The sequence below is a fragment of the Pseudophryne corroboree genome, chromosome 4 (genome assembly GCF_028390025.1).
Source record: "Pseudophryne corroboree isolate aPseCor3 chromosome 4, aPseCor3.hap2, whole genome shotgun sequence".
Taxonomy (NCBI): Eukaryota; Metazoa; Chordata; class Amphibia; order Anura; family Myobatrachidae; genus Pseudophryne; species Pseudophryne corroboree.
This window is the reverse complement of record NC_086447.1, coordinates 523393202-523405600: the sequence shown is the minus strand read 5'-3', so window position 1 is coordinate 523405600 and position 12399 is coordinate 523393202. Positions and strand designations below refer to the sequence as shown.

The window sequence follows — 12399 nt, the reverse complement described above, 5'->3', positions numbered from 1 at the left end:
TCTGAGTGAAACTGGGCAATATTACCCTCTGGGTTTTCATCAGAAAAGAATCCAATGGGACCATCGGTACTCCCCTCTTGAACGAATCCCTGTAAGTCAACACTCTCATCCTTAAAGTAACATCCTTGCCCTGTAAATTCATCCTCTAAATTTTCCATATCGTCAATCTCATTACTTTGCTTAGTTCCATTCTCCATAACCCCTATATCAAAACTTGGCTCAACGTCATTCCTATGATTGTCTAAACGAACTTCACGTCCGATTGGGAGTAAGTGCTGTCTGTGGAAAGTTAATACAATTTCATCTCCATTTTCTGGCCTAATTTTATATACAGGTAACCCAGGAAACTTTTCTATTATTACGAAGGGATCTTCTCTCCATCTGTTACTTATTTTAAATTTTCTAGGGGTCCCAAGTTGTTTTAATAATACTCTATCCCCAGGAGCCAAGACCTGATCTCGTACTTTCCTGTCATAATGACTTTTATTTTTTATTTCTAGTTTGGTAGTAGTTTCATTAGCTAAGTCATATGCCTCTTTTAACTCTTCTCTTAGTTTCTTAATATATTTAAAATGAGAAATATCAGGATTTTGGTACTTACCGATAAATCCCTTTCTCCGATTCCACAGGGGCCACTGGAGTGTAGTTACAATGGGGAGATAGTAGGTGGTATTGGTAGCTGGCACTTTAAAAATTCTCACACTGTGGCTAGCTCCTCCCCTACTATCTCCCCTCCAAGCCAGTCTACGTTAAACTGTGCCCGAGGAGAGCTGTAATAAACAAACCGTAAGGTAGAGGAGGTTAACGACGCCCTGTAAACCAGGCGAACACAAACTAAACCTGGAACAGAACCTGACAAAAAACCAGGCTAGCCTGAACCCAACAAGCAGTCATATGGTGATCTGCAATCGTTAATCAAACAAAAATCAGGAGAAACAGCGCTGGGCGGGCGTCCAGTGGCCCCTGTGGAATCGGAGAAAGGGATTTATCGGTAAGTACCAAAATCCTGATTTCTCCTTCATCCACTAGGGGCCACTGGAGTGTAGTTACAATGGGGACGTCCCAGAGCTCCCAAAAAACGGGTGGGAAAGCGCTGAGAGTCCTGTAAAAACTGCTCGGCCAAACAGTGATGCAGAGGCCGTAAAAGTGTCAAACTTGTAGAATTTGACAAAACGAATGTCGGTTTGACCAAGTAGCCGCCCGACAAAATATTCATGGAGACCCCGCGGGCGGCTGCCCACGAAGGTCTTACAATGCGCGTAAAGCGCGCTGAATTGGAAAACGGAGGTTCCCTAGTAACCGCCAAGAAGACTGTCTGATGATCAGATGTATCCAACTGTCCAGCATATGCTGGGGCCCCGGCTATTTAGTACGGGAGCATCGTCCAGAGCAAAGAAGAAAAAACACTTCATCGAATAGCCTGAGACCTCTGTAGAGAGAGTTGACGAGCCCTGACAACATTCAGAGAGGATTGAAAACCACTAGTGTCAGATTTATATGAAAAATGGACCTCCCCTCTGGAAGAAACGACCGCTGAGGCCGAAGCCGAGCCCGGGGAGTTGCCAATAGAGTACTCCCTGAACAAGAGGCCGAACTTACGGCCGCTAGGCTAATCTCATTTGGAAGAAAAGCGAAAAAGGCAGAGACCTAAAATTCCGGTCAGTGTGGTTTGAAGCGCAGCGGAGCAAAAAACCTCCCAGAGAAACCAAAGATGAATGGTAACTGGAAGAAGGGGGAAAAACCCCCTTTTATCTTCATTATGTTCCATAAAGTTTTCCCAAAGTGGCAAAAGCGAGAAGAGGTAATAGACTTCTGAAATCGGAGCCCAGTAGGCCTAACCGAACTAGGGAACTCCTCCCTTCTGAGGTCTCGTGAACAGTCACACGGGTAACCGAAACCAGTGTAAAATTGAACAAGGAGAAAAAAAAAAGGAGCCTGTTGAAGTAGACAGTCCAGTCGAGGTAGGAGCCAAGGCTCCTCTACTGACAACAGGCGTATCTGTATCTTCAAGTCATGCGTGGCCCAACCAGCGCCACCGAGAGGACTAGCACGCATAATCCCCTCCTGTGTTACTGAACATGAAGTAGAAATAGAAAAGGAGGCAGGATAGAATAACCAGAAAACTCCCCGGAGCCCTGAGGGCCTCCACGGCTAGAGAGTAATAAAGGGTTAAAGAGTCAGTCAGAACGCCCTGAGGTCGATCCGAAATCTCCGCCCACAGCGGACCAGCTGACAAAACTCCGGGGCATGTTCCCTCACCCAGGAGTCTGACCTGGTGGCTTGATCTGGAAACAAGATTGTTGTCCCCCGTTCCGAGAGGAATGGAGGCGACCACTCATTACGTCGCAACTTGACTGAAGAAATAGAGTCTCTGGTGCCGAGGAATGAAAAAACCTCTGACGGACCGTGTTGAGAAACGTCTATGCGGAGCATAAATTGGATCTGTGTCGAATCAGAAGCTCGTGGATCCTCCGGATATTCAGAAGCCACCTAATGTACAGAGTGGGATAGTAGCAGTAAATTGTCCCATTAGGGAACCAACGTCACCCACTGCCCTTGAAAAAGAGTTATTCTGTTATCTTCCTAAACTCTGTGGGAGCGGAAGAGAGAAGAGTAAAGGACTTACAGTGAAAATGAGAATCCTGTTAAGGGGGAATCTGAGAAAAGCCTGTCCAACGGAAATCAGTAAACAGGCATCTCTGAAGACAAGGGACACGTAAAACTCCCTTTCTTGTTTAAACTAGCAATCACAGACTAAAAGGATTGTAAGGCCAGAATAGGCCTGTCCGAGCCACTTGGCTTCGGAACGTGAAAAGAAAACAAAGGCCTGAGAACTGTCCTAATTCAAATGATGTGTAAAACAGGGATCAACACCCTTTGCGGTTAGAAACCTATGGAGCGCAGCCTGCAGTATGACTCTCTTGTCATCGTAAATCAGCCGACCCATGCCGAGGGACTCCTGAGACGGTTGTAACCGCCCAAGCCTTTTCCCATCGACCTGCGCCTACCCTGGGACCCTGCAGGTGTAATGGGTGTATAGGATGACATAAAATCAGACTGGACTGAGGATGTTGAACCTCTGCTTCAGCCTTTTTACCCTGAGAACCCCTGGCAACGAAGATATCACCCGTGTGGAGTCAAAAACCTGAAAGGGCACGAAAAAATCTAAAGGGAAGACCAGTAAAGGTCTGTCTTGGAGCTGGGGCAGTAGTAGGAGAAATCAAAGTGGACCTACCTCCATTGGTTCAAGAAATCCTGCAGAAAGTTCCTTCCCCAGAACCATCTGCCCCGTAGGATTTCATGTTTACTTGTCACTGTCGCAGCCCCAGAGGTCGTCGGGTTAAGACAGCCCAAGCGAAGATGCAGGGTCCGAGTCTGTAGACATGGAGACCTCCAAGGAACATAAAGCAGAATCGTGATTCTGACCTGTATCAAAGTATCAATTGATCCTGATGCGAAGCATCCTGTAACCTAGAGGACAATTGTTCCCCAACCTACCTGCTCCGGATACGGTAGAACTATGCTGCCGCATATGTCGATGGATCCCTGAGCAAGGTTGCCTCAGGAAAACGGCGGCTTGATGGACCGGCGATACACCGAGGTGTATACCCTAGAGAGGTTCTGATACCATCTCCTGCCATCTGCGGGGAAAAGATAGGAAAACAAACCTTGTTTGATACCTGATATTGTGTATTCGGGTGTCTGTCGGCCGCCTACCGGAGCCTGCCCAGCTCATCCGAAACTGAACCAGTCGCTGTCATTTTCGTCAATGGCGTGGAACCCTGATGGACTTGACGTGTCCTCCTCCTTTACCTGCAGTATCAGATGAACTGCTGTATTATGTACCTGTATATTCTGAGACACTGGTTCAGATCCACAGAAAACAGACATCAGTAATGCATGGAATGTTAGCAAAGTTTCTTTTTGGAAAGGTGTGTTTGGTCCCGCTGTGATTTGATCCTGTGACCTTGGAAACCAAAGTCCAAGGGCTTACCTGATGAGCTATTGTCTGGTTAATAGTGACATTACCTGCATCATTGATCAAACAGGGGTGTGCAGGTGCGTGGAGGGCGAAGCAGATGGCTCCGCCGCATACTTCACACCTAAGAGGGAATTCTTCGACTATCCCAGGAGAGACAAACGAAAGGAGAAAAGGTGGGTTAAATAAACAGAGCCCTACGTAAGGTCTGCACTATAATGTGTAGTGACCGATACGATTAAAATAAACTTTCTGGAGCAGCGGAGACCTGAACCAGCAACGCTGCGCTGTGGGACAGGAGTCTTAGCCCTAGGCTATAGGAGTTCTCCTTAAAGTTTTGTTTGGATTCAAACCCCTGTTCAGATACCCGCTACTAGCGTACTGAGCCGCAGCGCTATTTGTCTGATGCCTTACACGCATTCCACAATTACAAATAGCATTAGTAACTAGTGACAACAAGGAATAATAAAGGGAAGGCAACACCCCGCCCTGTATTTAGTGTACCGCTAATTAAGGTGCACCAGATGTTTCTCTGAGGTTCCGCTGGCTTTTCAAAATGGTGACCAGCCTGTGAGAAAGATGGGGGAAAATGTTATGTGCAAGATGTTGTTATTAGAAAACATTGCGGAAGTAGCCTACAGCACCTGGTATTCCCAGGCGGTCTCCCATCCAAGTACTAACCGGGCCTGACCCTGCTTAGTTTCCGAGATCAGACGAGATCGGGCGTGTTCAGGGTGGTGTGGCCGTAGGCTTTTATCCCCTATATCTGGTATTTTATGGATTTATCTATATACATACCTACACGCACTTAAATATATATATATCTATATATATACATGCACAAACATAACTATATATGTATATATACACACACACACCGTAGGTAAATAAATACTGCACAGTAGATCCTTTTAATTATTATTGAGCTGAGTCCCAGCTACTGTAATAGAGCAGGTTCCCTGATTTGCAAGTAGGAAAATGCTGGGTAGAGGAGTCTACTGCAGGAGGAATGTATCTATATTTCAGCAGCCTGAAGTATCGAAAAGTTACAAATCCCAGAGCTGTTGCCTAGCGACGGGGAGACCTGGGAGCCCGCAGAGTAAAGCGGGTTAACTGTTAATATACCTGGGACTTTATTTGTATTTGTCTCTGAGTATGCAAGATTAGCCCACTGGGCTATAGGAGACACTGCAAATATGAAGCCAGGTCTGTGCAGGGAGGAAATGGCCGCCAGAGTGAAACTCCTCTGGGCTATGCGATAAAATCTATATAGTGGATAACTGGATTAGTGCTGAGCCACTCTGACTATATCACAGTCTCCTCAGCACCATGTGCATTAAACTCACATAAATGCCTATTACACTATAACAGTGGCCGGGGAGCGGAGAATGCTGAGCCCGCTGTACAGAGCAGGAGTTAGCTCCGCCCCCCGGCTATGGCGCCTTATTGCAAAACTAAGCGGGAAGCGAGCTGTACCCTCCGCTGGGCCTGCGAGTCACCGCCGGGGAGCGCTGAGCCCGCTATACAGCGCTAGTAGAGCCCTGTATCTGCTAGCCGCCGCCGGGGAGTGTTGCGCTGAACAGAGCGCGAGTCGCCGCCTGGGAGCAGGGAGCGCTGAGCTCGCTCTACAGAGCGGGACTTAGCTCCGCCCCCTCCGTACAAGGCGCCAAATTTAAACATTGCTTTGCGCTCGAGCGGGATCCCTGTGCCGGCTCTGTGAGTCGCGCTGAGTGGGGATCTGTGCGGGGGGTGCGGGGAGCTGGGGGAGCAGAGGGTTATCAGAATGACACACACACGTTTTTCAGTCAGGGTTGTATAAACACATACTCAGCCTCCCCCAATCATCCTGTCTGTTTCTCCATGAGGAGGACAGGTAAGGATACAATAAAGTACATTACAGCCCCAGAGAGCCCTTCTGGAGTGGGTTGTACAACAATAATGCATTGCTCTAAAAACATACATAGCCACCACAAATAAAGTATACTTCACTCACCACTGTGTTCTTGGTGGATCGGCCCCGACACACGCCGCACGCAGCGGCGTCCAGCCGGAATCTTCTGTGGTGGGGTAAAATAATAAAGAAAAAAGAAGAAAATTCTTCAGCTAAACCCAAGTGAACCAGCTACCTCGGGCACTTAACTAAGACTGGCTTGGAGGGGAGATAGTAGGGGAGGAGCTAGCCACAGTGTGAGAATTTTTAAAGTGCCAGCTACCAATACCACCTACTATCTCCCCATTGTAACTACACTCCAGTGGCCCCTAGTGGATGAAGGAGAAAGCAGGTTTGTCACTATAAGATATCCCCATACACACGTCTATGGGAAGTCTAGCCTCCCGCCCAAACATCAGAGCATATGGAGAATACCATGTAGGCTCATTTCGTGTGCAGTTATAAGCATGTATTAAACGATCAATATGCCTTTTCCAATGGTTCTTATCAAATGGGTTTAGAGTCCCTAACATATTCAACAAGGTTCTGTTAAACCTTTCAGGCTGAGGATTTCCCTGAGGATGATAAGGGGTTGTTCGTGATTTAGTGATCCCACAAATCATACAGAGTTCCTTAATCAACTTACTCTCAAACTCTCTCCCTTGATCAGAATGTAATCGGTTAGGCAGACCATAATGAACAAAATATTTGTCCCATAGAGTATTGGCTACAGTATGAGCTTTCTGATTTGGTGTAACGTATGCTTGGGCGTATCTTGTAAAGTGATCTGTAATTATTAATATGTGGCATTTCTTTCCGGGTTCTACTTCTAATGTTAAAAAATCCATACAGACTAGGTCCATAGGACCATTACTCCTGAAATTTACTAATGGGGCAGATTGGCTACTTACAGTCTTCCGTACTATACAATTCCCACAATTTTGGCAATAGGCTTCTACCTCTTTCCTCATGCCAGGCCAATAAAACCTATCATATATTAAACTTAAGGTCTTATCATTTCCTAAATGGCCATGGTCATCATGTAATGCTTTCATTACCATAGATCGATATATCTTTAGCAATACTATTTGGTATATATTTTTTTTTTTACTCCTTTCAATTACCCGATATAACAATCCATTAATTATCATTAAATGTTTCCTTTGTCTCTCTAATAACCGCACTTCCTCAGAAGCATTAGATATTACAGGGTCCCAGTTTTTATTACTTTTATTTCTTGTTATTTCAGATATGATAAGTCCAATGTCTGGATCTTTCCTCTGATCTGCCTGTATCTGGGTTTTCCTAAGTTTTGGCAACCCTTCTAATTCTAAATGACTCAACCAACAGTATGATAAAGGCAGAACTTTTTCAGTGGCACCCAATGAACTTAATGATTCTCCTGAGGTCATTTCCTTAATTTGAATATGATGGCACATCCCCCTCACTTCACCAGCAGGTACTTCAATCCATTCATCAATAGCAACACAATTCTTTTGATTAGGTATCGGGATAATGAGTCAGCATCGATATTATTGACTCCGGGCCTATATCTTAAAGAAAAATTATACAGAGCTAAAGCTGCAAGCCATCTGTGTCCTGTTGCATCTAATTTTGCAGTAGTAAGGATGTATGTTAAAGGGTTGTTATCTGTGTGAATCTCAAATGTTACTCCATATAAGTATTCATGAAATTTTTCCACCACACACCATTTTAAAGCTAAAAATTCCAATTTGTGTGTGGCGTAATTTCTCTCACTAACAGATAACCCCCTACTAGTAAAAGACACAGGCTTCAACTCTTCTTGATGTTTTTGATACAGTACTCCCCCAATACCTTCTTGTGAAGCATCTATATGAAGTACATATGGAAGTGAAGGGTTTGCATAAGCTAAAACTGGAGCCCCAGTTAGCTTTGTTTTTAAAGTCTGGAATGCCATTTCACATTCCTGAGTCCACCGGTTTCCAAAAGGTTCATTAGGTTTAAACCAACACTTAGGGGTTATTTTGGTTTCTTTTCCCTTATTAGTAGGTGGATATCCTTTAGTCAAATCCGTAAGAGGTTTTGAAATCTTAGAATAATTTGGAATGAATCTGCGATAGTACCCGCAAAAACCTAAAAAAGATCTGAGTTCTTTTAACTTATTAGGCTTAAGCTGGCCATACATCAGGACAATATCTTTCCAACCAGCCAACTAGTTGGCTGGTTGGAAAGATAATGTGGCAGTGTGTGGGAGCAAATGATTATCAGCCGTTTGCTCCCACACGCTGAAAAACGGACAGAAACGGTCTGTCCAACTAGTTGGGAAAATCAAACCTGTTTGATTTTCCCAACCAATCGTTCAGGTGTAGGGGAAACTTTCCCCCCAACTGAACGATAAGTAGGCGGACACTGCCTGCTAGTGTCCGCCTACTGTGCCGGCAGCATGAAAAGCCCCCCTCCCCCCCCCAATCACCTGTGACAGCGGGCTGTGCAGTGCGGGGTCTGAAAAGGGGGTGGAGCTACGGCAACACGAGGGGGCGGAGCTACACGGAATAGAGGGGCGGAGCTACACGGGACAAGACAGCTTTGCAGTGACGGCCAGCCAGACTTGGTAAGTGGAGGGTGAGAGAGAAGTGAGTGTGTGTGTGTTTGTATATATGTGTGTGTGTGTGTGTGTGTGTGTGTGTGTGTGTGTGTGTGTGTTTGTATATATGTGTGTGTGTGTGTGTGTGTGTGTGTGTGTGTGTGTTTGTATATATGTGAAGTGTGTGTGTGTGTGTGTGTGTGTGTGTGTGTGTGTGTGTGTGTGTGTGTGTGTGTGTGTGTGTGTGTGTGTGGTGGAGATGTGTGTGTGTGCAAGGTGGGGTGTGTGTGTCTGTATATATGTGTGAATTGTGTGTGTGTGTGAGGTATGTCTGTGTGTGCGCGCTTTATAGACGCCACTGCTAGGGGGGCCATTACATGCAAGGACGCTACTACTATAGGAGGGGCATTACGTATAAGGACGCTACTATTGCTGGGGGGGGGCATTACATATAACGATACTACTGCTGGGGGGGCATTATGTATAAGGACGCTACTATTACTGGGGGGGCATTACCTATAACAATGCTACTACTACTGGGGGGCATTATGTATAAGAACGCTACTACTACATGGGGGCATTACATATAACGATGCTACTACTACTGGGGGGGCATTATGTATAAGAACGCTACTACTACAGGGGGGGCATTACATATAACGATGCTACTACTACTGGGGGGGCATTATGTATAAGAACGCTACTACTACAGGGGGGCATTACATATAACTGCTACTACTACTGGGGGGCATTATGTATAAGGATGCTACTACTACTGGGGGGCATTATGTATAAGGACGCTACTACTACTGGGGGAGCATTATGTATAAGGATGCTACTACTACTGGGGGGGGCATTATGTATAAGGATGCTACTACTACTGGGGGCGCATTATGTATAAGAACGCTACTACTACAGGGGGGCATTACATATAACGATGCTACTACTACTGGGGGGGCATTATGTATAAGGAGGCTACTACTACTGGGGGGGGCATTATGTATAAGAACGCTACTACTACAGGGGGGCATTACATATAACGATGCTACTACTACTGGGGGGGCATTATGTATAAGAACGCTACTACTACAGGGGGGCATTACATATAACGATGCTACTACTACTGGGGGGGCATTATGTATAAGAACGCTACTACTACAGGGGGGCATTACATATAACGATGCTACTACTACTGGGAGGGCATTACATATAACGATGCTACTACTACTGGGGGGGCATTATGTATAAGAACGCTACTACTACAGGGGGGCATTACATATAACGATGCTACTACTACTGGGGGGGCATTATGTATAAGGAGGCTACTAATACTGGGGGGGCATTACATATAAGGACGCTACTACTGGGGGGGCATTATGTATAAGGACTCTTACTACTGGGGGGCATTATGTATAAGGACTCTTACTACTGGGGGGCATTATGTATAAGGACGGTGCTACTATTACTGGGAGGGCATTACATGTACGGATGCTACTACTACTGGGGGGGCATTATGTATAAGGGCGGTACTACTACTGGGGGAACATTACGTATAAGGATGCTACTACTACAGGGGTGGCATTACGTATAAGGACGCTGGATCAGATGAGTATAATTATCTTTTATTTTCAGGTACCCGTGGATTCTACTTGGAGAAGAGGACCAACTGCTTCGTGTCAACATAGGTAAGTATGTGTGTGTCGACATGTGTGAAATAAAGTTTTACTGTCACGGTGTGTGTCTCCTGTTTTTATTTTGGGTATTTTTTTTCCATTAGAACTGCAGGTACCAGCGGGCCCGTTTTTCTCCCGCATGCTGGTACTTGTGGTTCTCCAAGTACCAGCTTGCGGGGGAGGCTTGCTGGGACTTGTAGTACTACTGGAAAAAACAATATTCTTTAAATTTTCTCAAGGCTATCAGCCCCCCATCCGCAGCCTTTGGATGGGGGGGACAGCCTCGGGCTTCACCCCTGGCCCTTGGGTGGCTGGGGGGGGGGACCCCTTGATTGAAGTGGTCCCCACTCCCCCAGGGTACCCCGGCCAGGGGTGACTAGTTGGATATTTAATGCCATGGCCGCAGGGCACTGTATAAAAGTGACCCCCGGCTGTGGCATTATCTGTCCAGCTAGTGGAGCCTGATGCTGGTGTAAAAAATATGGGGGACCCCTACTCTTTTTGTCCCCCGTATTTTTTGCACCAGCACCAGGCGCAGAGCCCGGTGCTGGTTTTAAAAATACGGGGGATCCCCTGTCCATTTTCCCCCCGGATTTTTAGAACCAGGACCGGCTCGAAGAGCCCGAGGCTGGTTATGCGTTGGAGGGGGGACCCCACGCAAAAATTTTTCGGGTTTTTCCCATTCCATTTAAAAAAAAAAATATATATATATATATATATATATATATATATATAATAATGATCTTTTTAAAAACATATAAATAATACTTGTGCCTCCAAAAAAGAGGGCACCAGGCAAGCTGTACATTTTACTACATTGGGAGTGCCGAATATCTACATCTTATATATATATATATATATATATATATATATATATATATATATATATTTGCCTTGGCAGCCCAACCATGCTGGTATCCATAGTTCAGTATAAAAATAAGTAAATCTAATAAATGTATGGTGGTGAAAGAAAAGCCCAGTTTCACTGAAAAAAAGACACTTCTGCATGTTTTGAAATTAAAAAACAAAACAAAACTGAAGAACTGTAGGCAGGCACTGTCCGCCTACTTCGGTGACATCACAAGTTGGACAGAAGTTGGAAGGTTGGTTGGTCTGATGAAAAGTTGGTTAGATGTGTGGAGCACTGGTAAAAAGTTGGTGAGATGTGTGGGGCACTGTTTTAGTTGAACAGACAAGTTGGATGGTTGGAAGTTTGGAGTGTTGGAGAAAAGTTGGTCTGATGTATGGCTAGCATTAGGCCAATTTACTACAGCCTCAACCTTCGCAGGGTCAGTGGCAATTCCCTCTCTATTTACAATGTGTCCTAAGTATTTCACTGAGGATCGGCATAACTGACATTTGTCAATAGGCAACTTCAATCCCCCTTCAATTAATCTATCTAGAACTTTAATAAGACGGGTATTATGCTCTTGAAGGGAACTCCCAAAAACAATGATGTCATCTAAGTAGACAATGACCTCTCTATAGTTCATATCCCCAATTACTTTATCCATTGTCCTCTGGAATGTCGCTGGGGCTCCCTTAATTCCCTGGGGCATTTTTAGGAATTCGAAAAACCCTAATGGGCAAATAAATGCAGTTTTATCTCTATCTTCAGGGCGCATGGGGATCTGGTAGAATCCATTCCGTAGGTCTAATACCGAAAACCATACACTTCCTTGCAAGCAATCTAATGCTTCATCAATTTTAGGAACTGTGTACTGGTCTGGGACAGTTCTTGCATTAAGGGTCCTGTAATCTACGCACATACGAATTTTTCCATTCTTCTTTTTTGCAATTACAATTGGAGAAGCATATGGACTACGGGATTCTATTATAATTTGATTCTCTAATAATCCCTTTAAATGTAATCGAACATCTTCAAAATCCGCAGGAGCTATCCTTCGAGATCTTTCACGAAAAGGACTTGTATCTGTGAGTTCTATTCTATGTTCTACTCCTTTTGCCTCTCCTAAATCCCATTCATCAGATGAAAAAGCCTTCCTTCTAATACCCAATTCCCTTATCAATGAATCTTTGTCCTCTTTTAAAATATCGCTATTTTGAAAGCAAACTTCAAATTGACCCTTCTCCGCCTCAAGCTTATCTTCCGGTTGAATTACCCAAACATGTCCTGCTTCAGTAATCTGTTCCTTCTTATGCATATCTTGACACCATTTTGATAATTCATTGTACAATTTGGTATTAGTACCTATAATTACAGGAAGTTCATTCCTGCCCCCTTGGATCT

At 44.9% G+C, this 12399-nt stretch overlaps 1 non-coding gene across 1 annotated transcript; it reads right to left on the bottom strand.

Moving 5' to 3' along the window:
- Positions 1-4611: 4611 nt before the first annotated feature.
- LOC134913716 (5S ribosomal RNA) lies at positions 4612-4730 on the bottom strand. Its single transcript, XR_010177366.1, has one exon. It is a non-coding gene; the product is annotated as a 5S ribosomal RNA (ribosomal RNA).
- Positions 4731-12399: the final 7669 nt, after the last annotated feature.